This window comes from Odocoileus virginianus, chromosome 2 (genome assembly GCF_023699985.2).
Source record: "Odocoileus virginianus isolate 20LAN1187 ecotype Illinois chromosome 2, Ovbor_1.2, whole genome shotgun sequence".
NCBI classification, from domain to species: domain Eukaryota; kingdom Metazoa; phylum Chordata; class Mammalia; order Artiodactyla; family Cervidae; genus Odocoileus; species Odocoileus virginianus.
Genome location: NC_069675.1, coordinates 91,029,624 through 91,046,364, shown reverse-complemented (window position 1 = coordinate 91,046,364; position 16,741 = coordinate 91,029,624). Strand labels below are relative to the sequence as shown.

Below are 16,741 nucleotides of genomic sequence, written 5' to 3'. Positions count from 1 at the left end.
CTTGGAGAAGGGAATCCTCTTCTTGTTTGCTTGTTAGTAATAGCTGGTGAAATGTTTCATAGAAGAAGATGAAAAAAAAAATTGACCTTTATAATTGATGATCTCTCTAGCTGAGATCCTAAATCACCAAGTTATCTTAGAGGTTCAGGGGTAGTCTTCAAGTTATTTTCAATAATGAAAAAACAAAAAAGTAAAAAACACTGCTACCTAGTAGAAAGCCTGCATTTCTTCTTAGTAAGGTCACAGAGAGTAACTAAAATGTCAGGTGTCTTAGCTTTGGGCAGAAATGCTGTCAGTGCATTGTAGACATATTGGTTATTTTTTATTACCTGTTGAATATCCTTGATGAAAAACTTGGAAAATGAATTAATTACATAGAATTTTTCAGAATATAGGATTTATAATAGGAAGGATCCAGCCCTGTAGAAAAGAGGGCTTACAGAACTGCTGACTGAATTGAGGTTAATCTTTAATCAGGAATAATTATTATCATTGCTTTAAGTTTAAATATTAAAGGTTGACTGTTCTCAAATTCATTTTTAAACAGCCAAATGGTAGACATTAAAAATTATCAACCACTGAGAATTTGGTTTGAATGTAAGCTATTTACATTCTACACCAGATTAATTATTTTACCCTCTGTCAAAATACTTCAGTTAGCCAGCTTTATTGAGTCCTCAGTGTTAGGACAGTAAGTTGTATATAAGAGACAACAAAAAAAAAATCAAGCAACTGTTACTGTATAGTATTTTAGAAACTCTTTAATGGATTTATTTTGAATGGTCTTCCCATTGGGCTGATAATATGAAGAGAAGTCACTGCCTTCTTCCATTTTGGTAAATAATCAGGCTTTATTTAAAAAAAAAAAAACTGACCTCTGCTACCCCAAACCATTAGACGTTTGCAAAATATCATTTCTTAAATTCATGACATTCTAAGAGGAATTCTTTTCATAGACTTGAAAAACTAGAGAAGAGTAAAAGGTAAGTTTCTAAAGTGACATAGGGGTGTTTTCCATTGAGATAATTATTTTTTAGGGCAGTAAAGGCCTTCAATTCCTTCAATTTACTTTAAATCCTTATGTTTAGTTTTTATCATCAAGCAAGTTTAAGGCACAGATTGGATCTTTTAAATGAGTTTGTCTAAGAGATGTGTATGCTCAATGTGAGGATAAAGTCTAGGGGTTAAAAGCAGATAAGGGTTAAATTAGCCAGATTATAGAAGCTATACTTTTTACAGTTTTACTTTTATACTACACATTTGATAGATTAGTCCAAATTAATAAATTGATTTAGACTGGTTTTGAGTAGTTTGTCAAGACTCACTATGCCATCATTTAGTGTTCACTTACCTCCTTTGATTCCTTTTCCAGAGATACTACGAAATATTGTGAAACCCCCATGCTTTGGCTTGGAGATGCAAATGTTTTCATAGTCCTCTTGAGGCCTCTTGATATACTTGAAAGAAACAAGAAGCATAAACTTGTTAGAGCAATATATATTTGAGAGATTAGTAGCATAGAAGAGGAGTCACTGTCTTAGGTGGCTTTCTGCCCATACAATTCCCAAGCACTTATTCAGGGAATATGTCTAGAAGTGTCGAGGGTAATGTTGCTATTCTTGAGGACAAAGTCTTAAGTTATAAAGATGACAACAAAATGTCAGCATGAATCCATGTTCCTCTTAGCCAAGGTGCCAGGGTTCTGTTTCATTCGTTTACTACAGCGGAATCTTTTCTAGGAATTCCTTCTCTACATGGAGCCCTGTGTCTACCCAGAGAACTAGACATAGACACAGCTGATGACAGCGGATATGTTGCCGAAATGGTATGAATATATTCAGGGAGAATAGAGAAAAGCAGGGTTAATTCTGCCTAGGAGTGCCCGAAAAGGTATACCTAACTGGTCATGTCTCGTCTGGGCCATGATAGAACCTTTGCTAGAGGAGGAGGGATAGTCCAATAGAGAGAAAGCTCCGCACAGGAAACCCTCGAGGCAGGAAGGGTCAGATGACGGGGAAGTGTTGGAAGTAACCCCCAGAGCGTCCGTCAGCTCGTCGTTCAGATGCAGGACAAAGAGTCCTGGCTCTTGCTGCACACACAGCTGTGAAAATCACGGGAGGTTATGTATCTGAAAGTAGCATGCAAATGAAATTGCTTGGTCTGTCTTCTCATTGCTTTGGGCTCATATGTGTGCTAAAATAGAATAAATGAAGTACCTTATCATGATAGACTTTTCCAATTGGATTTTTATTTGGCTTTCTTTTTTTTTCCCTTTAAAGTGACCATGTTGTTTGTTCAGTGGTGTCCTGACTCTGTGACCCCATGAACTGCATGAAGCACTCCAGGCTTCCCTGTCCTTTACAGTCTCCTGGAGTTTATGCAAACTCATGTCCATTGAGTTGATGATACCATCTAACCATCTCATCCTCTGTTGCTCCCTTCCCCTGCCCTCAGTCTTTCCCAGCATCAGGGTCTTTTCCAACGAGTCAACTCTTCAGATCAGGTGGCCAAAGTATTGGAGCTTCAGCATCAGTCTTTCCAATGAATATTCAGGACTGATTCCTGTAGGATGGATGGGTTTGATCTCCTTACAATCCAAGGAACTTTCAGGAATCTTCTCTAGCACCACAATTCAAGAGCGTCAGTTCTTCGACCCTCAGCCTTCTTTGTGATCCAGCTCTCACATCAATACATGACTACTGGAAAAACCATAGCTTTGACTATATGGACCTTTGTCGGCAAAGTGATGTCTCTGCTTTTTAATATGCTTTCTAGGTTTGTCACGGCTTTCCTTCCAAGGAGCAAGCATCTTTTAATTTTATGACTGTAGTCACCTTTTGCAGTGATTTTGGAGCCCAAGAAAATAAAAGTTTGTCACCGTTGCCATTGTTTGCCCTTCTGTTTGCCATAAAGTGATGGGACTAGATGCCATGATCTTCGTTTTTTGAATGTTGAGCTTTAAGCCAGTGTTTTCACTCTCCTCTTTCACTTTCATCAAGAGGCTCTTTAGTTCCTCTTCACTTTCTGCCATTAGGTTGATGTCATCTGCATATCTGAGATTGATATTTCTCCCAGCAGTCTTGATTACAGCTTCAGCTTCACCCTGCTTGGCATTTCATGTGATGTACTCTGTATGTAAGTTAAATAAGCAGAGTGGCAGTATACAGCCTTGACATACTCATTTCCCAGTTTTGAACCAGTTCATTGTCCTATCTTCATTACTAACTGTTGTTTCTTGACCTTCATACAGGTTTCTCAGAAGGCTGCTAAGGTGGTCTGGTATTCCCATCTCTTGAAGAATTTTCCACAGTTTGTTGTGATCCACACAGTCAAAGGCTTTAGCGTAGTCAATGAAACAGAAGTAGATGTTTTTCTGGAATTCCCTTGCTTTTTTCATGATCCAACGGATGTTGACAAATTGATCTCTCTGGTTCCTCTGCCTTATCTAAATCCAGCTTGTACATCTGGAAATTCTCAGTTCAAGCACTGGTGAAGCCTAACTTGAAGGATTTTGAGCATGACCTTGCTAGCATGTGAAATGACTACAATTGTGCAGTAGTTTGAACATTCTTTGGCATTGCCCTTCTTTGGGATTGAAGTGAAAACTGACCTTTTCCAGTCCTGTGACCACTGCTGAGTTTTCCAAATTTGGTGCCGTATTGAGTGCAGCACTTTAACAGCATCTTCTTTTAGGATTTGAAATAGCTCAGCTGAATTGCATCACGTCCACTAGCTTTGTTCATAGTGATGCTTCCTAAGTCCCACTTGACTTCACACTCCAGGATGTCTGACTCTAGGTCAGTGATCACACCATTGTGATTATCCAGATCATTAACACCTTTTTTGTACAGTTCTCTGTATATCCTTGCTACCCCTTCTTAATATCTTCTGCTTCTGTTAGGTCCAAACCGTTTCTGTCCTTTATAGTGCCCATCTTTGCATAAAGTGACCATAGTTTACATTTTTTGGCCATAGTTTACATCTTTGCACAAAGTGACCATAGTTTACATTTTTCATATATTGTTTGGGGAAGCAATATTAAAAGAGCACAAACTTTGGGGCCAGAATCTTGACTTTGCAACTTACTAGCTATGTGACCTTACTTAACCACTTTGTTTCTCTTTCCTTATCTATAAAATGGAGATCATGGTAGTATCTATGTCATAGGACTGTTCTGAGGACTAAATGAGATGATGTGAAAGCACATGGCACATCTTAAAAACTATGTGTATTTTTTATGTTATTGCAAAATGATTTAAATTGTTAAAAATAATTTTCAAGTGTTATTTACGTGTTACTAAATAAAATTACATATTTTGCTCAAAATTTGGTTTTTGTGCATATATACTAATGTAAAAGCCTTCTTTTATAAGTAATATAATGTCTGACTTGCTAATACATTAATATGCATATGTGTATGTGTGTTTTAAAGACATTTTTGAAAATAGTGCTGTACCACTTTAGTTTTGACCTTATGTAAAGTTTTTAATCGGTAAACTTCAATTTCTTTAATCTGTAAAAATGAGAATGTTAGTACCTATCTCACACTGATTGTGAGGATTAAGTTGGGTATATTAATATAATTTAAAACTCTGGAAAGCTATGGATTCTTTATCTAAATACATGCACATAAATGCAAAAATTAAATGGAGTTTCAGTTTTGGAATCTAAGAACACGTCCATAGACTCACTATGAACTTAAGGTTGAGAAATTCAGACTGGAGTTTTAGACCAAGGTTTTGCAGTCTAGTCTTGTCTCTGCTATAATATCGCTAGTTTCAGAAGTCTCGGCCTCCATCTTATTAGGAATGGCTACATGCCAGCAGTAGTGTAGACTCACCGTCATCTAGTCACACCTTTCCCTGTGGTATAACCTGGGACAGTGATAACTATAAAGATGTAATGTGATGACGGTTTCTGGGAAAGTGGAAATTTCGACTTCATTGCTTTGTACTGATTGCAGTTACAGATCACTGACTAGTAATTCTGTGGTTATAAAATTAGCAAGAAGTTGCTGGGTGAGAAGTTAGCACAAATATTTGAATGAATTTAACTATCTTGCAATGGTTCCCCATCTTTCCCTTCCCCTTACTTCCCCAGCAACCATTTGGTTTAGATCTGATTCCAGCACTATGACTACTAATTCTGACTTGAAATTAGGCTGAAAAGTTGTGTTGTTTCAAGGCAAAGCTTATAAAAGAGCCTGCTGAATTCAGAGCGTTTACTTCAGTGTCAGGAAATGGGGGAAAGAATGTGCCAAGGATTGCAGATGGATGTATATGTGATTATTGCTCTTTGTTGTGTTTGCCCTCCTTGAATTTTTTACCAGGGAGTTGAGATGTAGGAACAGGTTTTTTCAGCTATTTCAGATGAGTCTAGAAAGTAAGGAGGTAAGAGGCCAACTCAGTGAGAGAGCAGATTGGCCAAGTGCCAGAGGCATTCTAGGATGCATACTTCAAAGCCTATCAAAATATTATAAGGACCACTTGAATTCTCCATCACTTCATTACAGTGATTTCATGTGTTTTGAGGTGTTACTATTTTATATTATTTTGCAAACCCACTGGAAACAAGACTTTGTTTTTCCATGGTCAATTAATTTGCAGGCTATCTGTAATCAGTGAACTCTTCTAAGTAATTCTGTACCAAGGTTTGTTGTCTAGCTGAGCTAAATAGTGGAGTACATAAATGAGTTAGGCTTATAAAGTTGTGAAAGAAGTAGGAACCCAAATCATGCAGTAGCTAATATTCATGGGAATTAAGGAATTAGTTGGAGAGATACTGGATTTTATTTGTGTGTGAAAAGTGTTGGCAGAGATTTTTAAAAGTCATATAGAATAACAGGCATGTGTTTTGCAACAACCAGTTAGTGAAATAAACAAGAACAGTGAACAGAAGACTCAAAATCCTTTTTTATAATGAAACCCTGTTGATACATCAGTAATATAAGACTGATTTCTCCTCTGGCCTATTTTAGTTTATTAGGTTAAAAATTAACTCATATGGTACTTTATGCTTTAAAAACTTGACATCTATTTTTATAACCTTTATGTTGAGGCATCATAAGTTATTAATATATAAATACTAATTAAATGTATTCCTTCCATAGCTTTTAAGTTATTCATAATATTTAGGGAAAATGCTTCTTAAATGTTGCTTTTCTTGACTGTTTCCAGCAAATGGTTGAATCTTTGTAAAATAAGTCTTAAAGGTTTTATTTTTGAGTGTATATTTAGTCTAGAGAAGCTGCGCTTACTAAGTGGATCTACTTTCATAAACAAAATCGGAGTGCGCTGTGTTTGGAAAGCTGTCAATACTTGACAGGTGGCTTTTACACTTAACGTCTCCATTGTTAACCTGAAATCAGATAATCCTGATATTTGGGTGGGAATGTTAATAGTGGATAGGTGAAAAAAGTTCTGTGATGAAAGAATAGAAAGTATGTTCCCGTCCATAGTTTCATAACTTTCAAAACTATCAGGTGTCTTAGAAGTCATTTAGTTGAATGATTTTCAAACCTGACTTTACATCAGAATTTAAAGTGGTGTTGGTAGGGAATATAGATTGCTAAAATGCAGACTCCTACGTATCACCCTGGACTTAGTAAATCAGATCCTTAGGGATGGGTTCTGTAGTTTTATCAAGCCCCCAGAGCAGTCTGATGTAACCATTTCATAGACATTTGGTGATCTCTGATTTAGGCCACAATCTGTCTTTAACAAACAAGGAAGCAGATGTAGAAGGGAAGCAACACCAAGTCACACAGCTGATCAAAATTGAAGTCCTTGACTCCTGTCTGTGTGCTTGCATGTGTGTGTTCACTTACTTATTCCACACAACCTCTCCACCGTAAAAAAGCCAGCTTTTTGCAGACGTTTCCTAATGTCCTCTTGGGCATCTGCAGGGCACTGAAGGTCATCTGCCTGACAGGTCAAACATCTTAGCCTTAGGGATGAACCCAGAACTAGTGCAAACCAGACCATTGACTTGAGTTTGGTATGCTGACCTGCTCCATTTGACTAAGTAAGCAATGCTGAGTGGTGTTGGCTTAAAACCGTCCATGGTATGAAATGAGAAATAGCTGTAAGTTATCAAAACTCTGTGAAGGCCCTCCAGGCTCTGACATTTATCAGTTGCTGCTATACTTTTAACACTTTCTCTAATCAGAGGTGACTGTTATGGATGGAAGAGGCTTGCCCGACCTCTGGCTATTCTCTGGGGAGGATTTTATTTTAATTGCCAGTGGGATGTTAGGAATTATTTCTAAAAAGATCAAGAACCTCCAAATTGACTTCAGCTTGGGCTCCTGGCCAAGTGTCCATCCTCAGGAGGGAGTTGGTGTCAGCTGCTGCCATGTAACTTTAGTATTTCAAAAAATCCAAAGCCATTACAGAAGTCTTTCCTGAGTTGGCAGGCAGAAGTAGCACCAGGAATCAAGGTCTGACACATGTCATCAGCCTGGAAAAACTGGAGCTTGGACACTAATGATGACTCTTGTCAAGGCTCAGTGTGATAAAGCCAGGGGGACTCAGCTTAGGGGTTAGTTTGCATAAGAGAAGAGTTACAGCTTAGAGAACACCTGCCAAGAGATTTCAGTGCCTCAGTTGTGTGTCAGTAACAAATCCTTCACCCTTGACTCCTGTCACTTCTTTTTAATGGGTGATGGTAAAGTTGCTGGATGGCTAAAGAAGAGAGGCACTTGGTTATGTATCTGGCACATCTCCCAATTTGCTTGTTTTCTTGCTACTTAGTGTAGGACTTAATTTGTGTTTCCATATGCCATTCTAGTGTATTGTTCTGTCTACATCTGAAGGTGTATTGGGCCAGAGTCACAGGTCCTCTTTTTCTATAAATGCCACTACTGATGACTACGCAAATGTTTTGATTGACAGTTACGAGAAATCTTTTTTTTGCTGGTATATCTCTCTATTAGAAATGTTATTTTCACATCCTGTCTCTGCCATTTAGTAGCTTTGTGACTTCTGGTTTAACTTCTGCCTCTCATCTAGAGGTTAGTGATTAATTATACTTACATCACAGGGTTGTGAGAATTAAATGAAAGCAGCAATATATAATACCTAGGATATAACATTCAAATTTCAGTTTCTGTTATTATTGTAGTTGTTTAGTCAGACTTCCTGCTTACCGAGAAGAACAGAATGAGGAGTTTCTAAATTATTGTCTTAGTGAATACATGAATTCTGGTGTAGAATGGATGTAAAATTGAAGTCAGGAGACCCAGTCTTGACTGTGCTGTATTTTGCTTCAGTTTTCATACTTTTCCATTAAGAAAAATTATATCAACCAAACACAAGGTCAGATCTCTTAAGATCTCCTGCTATACAAAAAAATCTTTGCATTTGTAAAAATTATTGACGTTTCCAGGAGCTTTTGTTTATTTGGGTTATAGTTGTCATTTTTTACAGTATTAGAATTAAAACTGAGAAATTAATATTAATTCAAAATAAAATAATAAACCCATTACTTATCAACATAAATTACAGTTTAAAATAAGAAAAATATTAAAAGCAGTTATATTTTACCCAGAAAGCTTAGTGAGAACTGTGGAATTATTTTATATTTTTGCAGCTCTCTTTAATGTCTGGCTTTATGTAAGTTAACTGATTTTTCATATCTGCATGTTTTTGCATCTGCCTTCTATCTGTTTCAATATGTTATTTTGGCTGAGGTATATGAAGAAAATCTGGCATCTGTCCATACATATTGGAGAAGGAGATGGCAACCCACTCCAGTATTCTTGCCTGGAGAATCCCATGGACAAAGGAGCCTGGTGGGCTAGAGACCACAGGGTCGCAACGAAGTCGGACAGGACTTAGTGACTAAACAACAACAAAATCCCTACATATATAGAAAAGGGAGGGGAATTTTTGTAGTTTCTTCAGATAATTATACTTACTATTCTTTGATACTATATCTAATAGTTGGTAGTTTCTTAAAAGTTAAAAGTTGGTAGTTCTTACAAGTATCTAATAATATTTTATCTAGTAGTTGGTAGTTTCTTAAAAGTTAGTTCCAGTTTGGCATATGAAACCATACATGAACTTCTTATACTCTATTCTGTTAAAATCTGCTGGTCCATCTTACACTTTGCATGGATCTTTGAATACCCATAAATGATTTTGTGACATCATGCATTGGCCATTTAGAAAATATTAATTCACTGAGCTATGTAGATTTTCTGAACATTGACACATTTCATTATGTAAATCAAATGAATTTCATTAGTATCACCACTAATGTTATTGAAAATGAAAGTTACTCAGTCGTCTCTGACTCTTTGCAACCCCATGGACTATACAGTCCATGGAATTCTCCAGGGCAGAATACTGGAGTGGGTAGCCTTTCCCTTCTCCAGGGGATCTTCCCAACCCAGGGATTGAACCCAGGTCTCCTGCACTGCAGGTGAATTCTTTACCAGCTGAGCCACAAGGGAAGCCCAATCTCATTGAAAAAACTTGTAAATACTGGCAAGCCTTGTGAAGCGCACAGTGGCAGATATAAATTAGCCACAATTCTAATTTTTGTTTAAAGGTTTGAATTGTTTCATTCGCTACAAGGATTTGTTAAGTTATTCTCTTTGAAATGACATGCTCATTTTGTTCACTTTCAAGAAAATATCTGTCAAACATCCAAGTCTGAATTACCATAATATTCTGTTAGCTGTTCCTTCAGGTGAATTGGTGATGCATGAAAAAATCGGCTAGTTCAGTCTACAGTTCAAACAATAGCTCAAAGTGTGTTTCCTTAGGGACAACCAGTGTGCAGTAGAATTGCTCTATGTGTACTTTCCATTTTGTACACAAGATACAAAAAAGTCGTGTACCCATGCATCAAGATTTAATAACCATTAAATCTTACTGCTTCATCAAGGGCATTCTTCAGTTAAAGTGGCTGGAGGAGGTCCTCTCCTCCCTCCCCACCCCCGTGTGTGGCAGTGATGATTACATCAGTGTATTTTGGTGCCACTGCTTTGATGAGTGCTACAATTAAGCAATTAAACTTAACATTGGTTTCATCCCATTAGTGCAAATGTCAGGCCAAAAAGGCAGATTAGTACAGAAATAATTTTGATCTTCCAGACTCTGTGAAAGGGTCTTGGGGACGTCTGTGAACCACACTTTGAGAACCACTACTGTGGAGTTTCAAATGTTAGGAAACTATAGGCAAATGGGAAAAACCTCCTTAATCCCTTGAGAGTCAGAGGGCTGCTGTAGAGAAGACAACCCCTGGCATATCGTTTTGGTATCCCCAGAGGGCTCAGTGTACACATAGAGGATCTCAGTAAAGGTTGATCTATCAATGTAGATTGCCTAAATAATATTTCTAGAAATTTCTTTTTTCTGCTGTACTTAAAATGTCAGTTTTTAAATGTTCTCATGGTAAACAGCATGCAGTTTCTAAGTCTTGCTGAGTCGTCTGTTTGTTCAAAGTTAATTATAACAAAGTTAAATTTACTTACCAGATTATCAGATGGACATGTGTCCTATATGTGTTTTTTCTCTCTTTTTGGGTGGATAAAAAGTAAACCCCATGGGATTTGCTCTATTGTGATCTTGGGGAAAATAAGCAGTTAAAGAACATACCAAGCACTGTTCAGACGCAGAGGTTAATAGTACCTGGCATAGAATTCAGTGTTTAGAAGGTATTTGTAATAAATATCTCCTTTTCTTGAGCCTTCTTTCAGTGTCAGGCATTGTTATCCCCTCCCCCCCAGCATTACTGATAAATAATTGACATACATCACCATATTAGTTTAAGGTGTACAGCATAATGATGTGACTTTACATGTATTGTGAAATTATTACCACAATAGGTTTAATTAACATTCACCATCCATTGTGATTTTATATATATATATATTCAATGTAATACATATATGTAAGTATATATTTACAGTAAAGTTAGTATAAATAGACACAGTATGTAAATACTTATTTTATATATATAGTTATAAATTTATAGAAATATGTAAATCATTCACATTTAATCTTCATGAAAGTTCCACCAGGTAGTTGGTATTAACCCTTTATACATGAGACTCTTAACAGGGGATGTGATTTTCTCAAAATCACAGAATCTTGGTCTGTCTGGTGCCAAACTTTTAGTAAATGCACATCTGCTTAGAGTGATGAAAGGAATACAGGCTGGACTGGGTAGAATTAATTATTTTCCCACTGCCAGATTTTTCCTAAATCTTTCCCAGACTTCGCCCCATTATCTCTTCTTTCCTCTTTGGTTCTATAATATTTCTCATGGTGTCCCTTCTTCTGGAGTTGTTTGCAAGGCTTATCTTTTCTACTATAATGTACCTCAGTGAAAAGCATTTTGTTCAGATATATGTCAGGTACTTGATAAATGTTTATAAACTAACAGTGAATTAAACTTAATTCATTTTTTATTTAAACAGTATATAAATGAAATAATTTAAATATAAATTGGCTTCCCTGATAACTTAGTTGGTAAAGAATCCGCCTGCAATGCAGGAGACCCCAGTGTGATTCCTGGGTTGGGAAGATCACCCTAGAGAAGTGGAGCTACCGACTCCAGTATACTTGGGCTTCCCTTGTGGCTCAGCTGGTAAATCTGCCTGCAATGCAGGAGACCTGGGTTTGACCCCTGAGTCGGGAAGATCCCCTGGAGAAGAGAAAGGCTACCCATTCCAGTATTCTGGCCTGGAGAATTTTGTGGAGTGTATCGTCCATGGGGTCACAAAGAGTCTGACATGACTGAGTGACGTTCACAAATATATATTAAGTCAATTTACAAAACACTCAGTATTTCCTTCTGAGATGTGACTAATAACCTTGTAATCTGTTTATTCTGAAAGTTGAAGTATGCATCTATTTTGATGGGAGGAGGTGTGTTCAAATGTTTTATTTTTAGTTCCTAGATTTGAAGAACAATGAAAAGTATGAACATTTTTGTTGATATTGCTACCTTTGATTAAGCAGTGTACTTTTTGGCTTTGAGAGATGGTTCTATGATAAGATAATTGGAGAGAGGTTGCTGACTTGAGTTGATAAGGTACTATATTTACTTTTCAGATGAAGGCAAATGGAAGAAAGTTGTAAAAGTCCAGCTTGCTAATCTTTTTAACATAAGAAATAGTCAGTTTGCAGCTTCATAAATCAACTTGGAGATCAAAGCACCCTCCATAAGATGTCAGTCAGGATAAAACCAGTAGCTGGCAGGGGTTATTTATGTCTTCAAAATTAATAGTGATCAGAAGCAGCCAGTATGATGATTGTTCTATTTTTGTACACTCTATAAAAAGATTATTTAAATAGTAACATCTGTGTACAGGACTAACTATAAATGCTTAGCTAGCTTTGTGAGTAGAAACTTGAGGTATGGATAAAGGAGGGAGACGAGTTGTCAGTTCTTTGTAAACCACGTGCAGTTGGGTCTTTGCTTTCTAATAAACCCTCAGCTTATCTTTTTGTTTCTAGGAAGTACTTAGGGCTTTATTTCTTCACTCTAGGGCTTTCTTACTACCTTCTCAAGTTTTTATTTCCACAGTGGAGTCTTAACTAAGATATATGAAAGCAAACTGATTAAAGGATTTAAAGTTCCATTCTTAAGTCTGCTAGAGATACTTGGTTACACAAAATGAATTCTTGAAATTATGGCTATTTGAAGTAGAATATTTGTGCTGCTCTAGGTTGTTGAGTTGGAGAAGGCAATGGCACCCCACTCCAGTACTCTTGCCTGGAAAATCCCATGGACGGAGGAGCCTGGTGGGCTGCAGTCCATGGGGTCACTAAGAGTCAGGCATGACGGAGCGACTTCACTTTCACGCATTGGAGAAGGAAATGGCGACCCACTCCAGTGTTCCTGCCTGGAGAATCCCAAGACGGGGGAGTCTGGTGGGCTGCTGTCTATGGGGTCACACAGAGTCACACGACTGAAGCGACTTAGCAGTAGCAGCAGCAGGATGTTGAGCTGAGGAGAGGGCGTTTGTCAGAGCACAGCTTAGTCAGTGTAAATCTAAGGGGGTGAGGAGTGCTGAGGAGGTGAGAGAAGTAACACCCTTTCTTGTGTTGTTTTAGTTAACACGTGTCCAGCGACACTTGTGATAAGGTCACTGCACTGAGATATCTGTCCTACTCCACTGTTTTCCAGTTGACTCTAGAATTGCTTGGTTTGCATGTACCAAAGTAATTTAATATACATGTTCTCCAGTCACATGACTATTAATTTAACAGTGATGCTTATTGGTAAAAATAGATCAACTCAGTTGCATCATTTGATTGAAATACTAAATTCTACGGTAACCAAAGGGTGGTGATATGTACTTAATACAAATACAAGACTTTACTCGAAAAATCTTGTTGATTAGGGCACTCTAAATTTGTGTGTGTATTAGGTATAATATTACATAGGGATCTGGCCCATTTAGGAGGAATGTCAGCTTCTAGGCTTGAGAGCATGACCTTAAAATGGTTGTGAACTTTAAAGAATATATAATTGTAAGTGGAGTGGGATTTATTCAGACACTGACAGGCAATAAAAATCAACATATGAAAGGTTTAAAATTTCAGTTGAGTAGTCTTTAGAAATGTACAAACTTTCTTATTTAGAAAACTGTCTAGTGTGTTTTCTTTAGGATTTATTTAAATCAAAATGAACTCCACTTTTGGTTTTGGTCACTATTATGTTAGCATTCTCAGTCTTCCTATCCCTTTAAAGTGCTGAGAGACTTGTGGGCATTCTAAATATGTAGACTTTTTACCCACTATACTTTTTAGGTCTTTTGCCTGTTTCTACTATTACTACTTTGAGTCTTGCATAAATTTCTTATGTTTAATGTGGCCAAAATATGATCGATTGAGGTAGTCTTTGGTGAACTAGTTAAGAAAACAGAAAAGTAAAGCCTAGATCAAATTAGTAGTGGTGAAAGGAAAACCTAACAAGTTAAGAATAATACTAACTGAATTCAGAATAATAGATACATCAGGAGGAAAAAGTTAAAGGGAATTTGAGATCTGCTATAAATATTCCATAATTTTGTTCTGGGTGGTGGTTACAAGTATACTTACATATGTAAGAATCAGACTTATGTAACTTAGGGTTTGTTCACCTTACTGTATGTAACCTCAAAAAGTAAAATAGTAATCTTTTCTGAAGCAAATGTGGCAAAATCTTGAACATAATGAAATAAAAAATCCTATCACTAAACAAATAAAATTATATCTACTTTAAGAAAGGTACAGGTGATTTTTTATTCTCTCTTCTTTAACCTGTCATCATTTTTCATATTTGGAATTTTGTGTTTTATTGGGTGTTATTGGAGAGAAGAATGAAGTCTTATTTTTGTGCTATCACTGTTGAAAGAGGACAAACCCAGTCTTGATCTTAAAACCAGATTATATGTAAATTCTTTTTATTCTTGAATCTGAGTAGAGAAAAGTCAAGACCACTTAGCTATATTAAGTTCTAATTAAGCATCACTTTTAAAGCCTCTAACTTTCATAAGTCTATCTAATACTTACTGAGGATTTGCCATGTACTTGGTATTGTGAGGACTGTCTTGTGGGGGTGATATTAGTATTTCAGTTAGCATTTGAAGCTCTGAGGTCAAGTAACTTGTCCATCCAAGTTCTCATGGCTGAAGTAGGGAGGGCTTCCCATTCTTGGCCTTCAAAGGATACCTAAGCTGCCAATGTCAGAGTATAAATATGAAGATAATTAGCATTCTTTGTAACTGACTCTGTTGCCACAAAGGATAATCACTGGTTTAGGAGATATCCATGTACTTTTTGAGATGTCCTTTTAGAGCTTGTATTGAGTGGCCTTTAACATCTCAGAATCATTTCTAACACTTTTTAATACCTTGGCAATATGGCTTTGTCCTTTAAAACAAAATCTGGGGTAAAGGGAAGTGTTTATTTCCCTGTTGTATGAAAAAGGCTATTTGTAGGTCATTTTTCTTTTTTAAAGGCCAGAAATTCTCTCTCTAAACCACATTAGAACCCATGCCAACTTGGTACAGGGCCCTTACCAGAGTAATGATGTCAGAACTTGAAAAGAGTACACAGTGCAGCGGCCAAAGCTCACACTGTTTAATTTCAACACCGTCTGTCTGCCAGCGTCCACAGCTTGATATTTTTTTTCTGTATGAACCAATTTATAATCACAAATATTTATCTCATTGGGGGAGGAAAAATAAAGAATTGCTGTTTGATTAACTTACTGCTTTCTGAGGTAATGGTGCTGTTTTGCCTCTCACATACTTCTGACCGTTCCCTCCCACCTAAACTAACACCCCCACCCAAGTATTTATTCTCCTGGGAGAATTTTTCCAGAATGTAACAGAGAAGGGCAGTTCACACCTTGCCTAATTTATGTTTTGCAAGGAAACCCGTCCCTTTGCATGGTTCATGTGCTACATTCCATCCGTTTGCCAGGTTTTGGACTCTTATCCAAAGTACAGTATTTGAGTATGCAATTACACATACTGGCAACAGCATACTTTTTCCTGGCCTTTCTTAGAGAAAGCTCAAAGCCAGAGGAGCAAATCCAGATGTTCTTGAATCTGGCATCCTTAATTCAGAATTCTAGATGGCAAGACTTTACTTGGAAGTGTACCAGACTTACTCAGCACCTGTTCTTGCTAACATCACATTTTTATGACCAGAGATTCTGGAGTTTGCCTCCTTTGCTGAGCAGAAAGAACAGCACATCTGAGTTGCATGGGAAGAGGCTCTCCATCATTTTAGAGAAATACTTGATTTGCTTTAGCAGGCATGCAGAGGATGGTAGCCTTGCTTTTGGGGTTAGGTCTGGGATGAGAGCAGGTGCAACTGCAGCTGACACTCCTTAATCAAATCTGGCCTTGTTTAATTTTTAAATAGTCTAAAATGTTTTGACATAAACAGAAGTGAACCGTTTTGGGCTCTCTGGCATCTACCATAGTACCTTTTACAAGAGGGAGGTGCTCAGTCACTAAATTCAGTCCCATTTATCGAACACCTTCTGTACGTACTAGATGCTGGTGTTAAATAAGATGTTTTTTCAAAGATCTGTCTGGTAGGAGGCACAAACTCTTAAACAGATAAATTGCAGTTCACTGATTTTACTTGTTGACGCAGTTCAGTATTTTGTTCATTTTGTGAGTCAGCTACAAAACACCAGAGCACAGGGTCGACTTTGTGACCTAAGAACAAGCATGGGATTTCTCTTTAGTTCTCGAGTGTGCTACTTGCTGGCATTTTGCCCGTTTAGATACCTCTTCTGCCTTGCCCAGGAATGAAGATTTGTGGCGTGTGGAAAGAAAATATTAGTATAATGCAGAAAGACATTTCTGAGACAGTGTCTAGGATTGATTATTCTGTTCTAAGCAATATTCCCTTATCTAAAGAAGATGTGAGGATGCACCAGTCTCTCTAGCTCACTGTGTAGGTTATCAGGCTGTTGTAAGGTGAAAGTAGGAAAAGTAATTTCCTCCTCTGTGGAATGTAGGCGTACTTCGTCTGAATTGTTGCACAGTTAGGGCAGAGCCAGAAAGCACATTTACCCCCTAACTATTTCTGGACAGATGAGATCATATTTCCATATTAGTGATACAGTTCTTATGTTTAACTTGTTATTCTTCCAGCATTCCTCCCGAATTTTAAGGCTGAGTAGGTGAGTATTTTCATTGAGCTTCTCTTATCCCTAAGAAGAACATTAAATTGCCTATGTCCAAACTTATTACCTCCCCACCTTTTATTGTGGCTGT

General features: G+C 37.3%; 1 protein-coding gene and 1 long non-coding RNA gene across 3 annotated transcripts in view; one reads left to right on the top strand and one right to left on the bottom strand.

Annotated features, from left to right (window-relative positions):
• Positions 1-16,741, top strand: part of NR6A1 (nuclear receptor subfamily 6 group A member 1) — a 222,441-nt gene that overhangs the window by 63,824 nt on the left and 141,876 nt on the right. The window lies entirely within an intron of this gene.
• Positions 1-16,741, bottom strand: part of LOC139030378 (uncharacterized) — a 49,105-nt gene that overhangs the window by 12,271 nt on the left and 20,093 nt on the right. The window contains exon 2 of the long non-coding RNA XR_011482729.1: positions 1,352-1,457. This is a non-coding gene — a long non-coding RNA (uncharacterized lncRNA). The remainder of the gene's footprint in view (positions 1-1,351; positions 1,458-16,741) is intronic.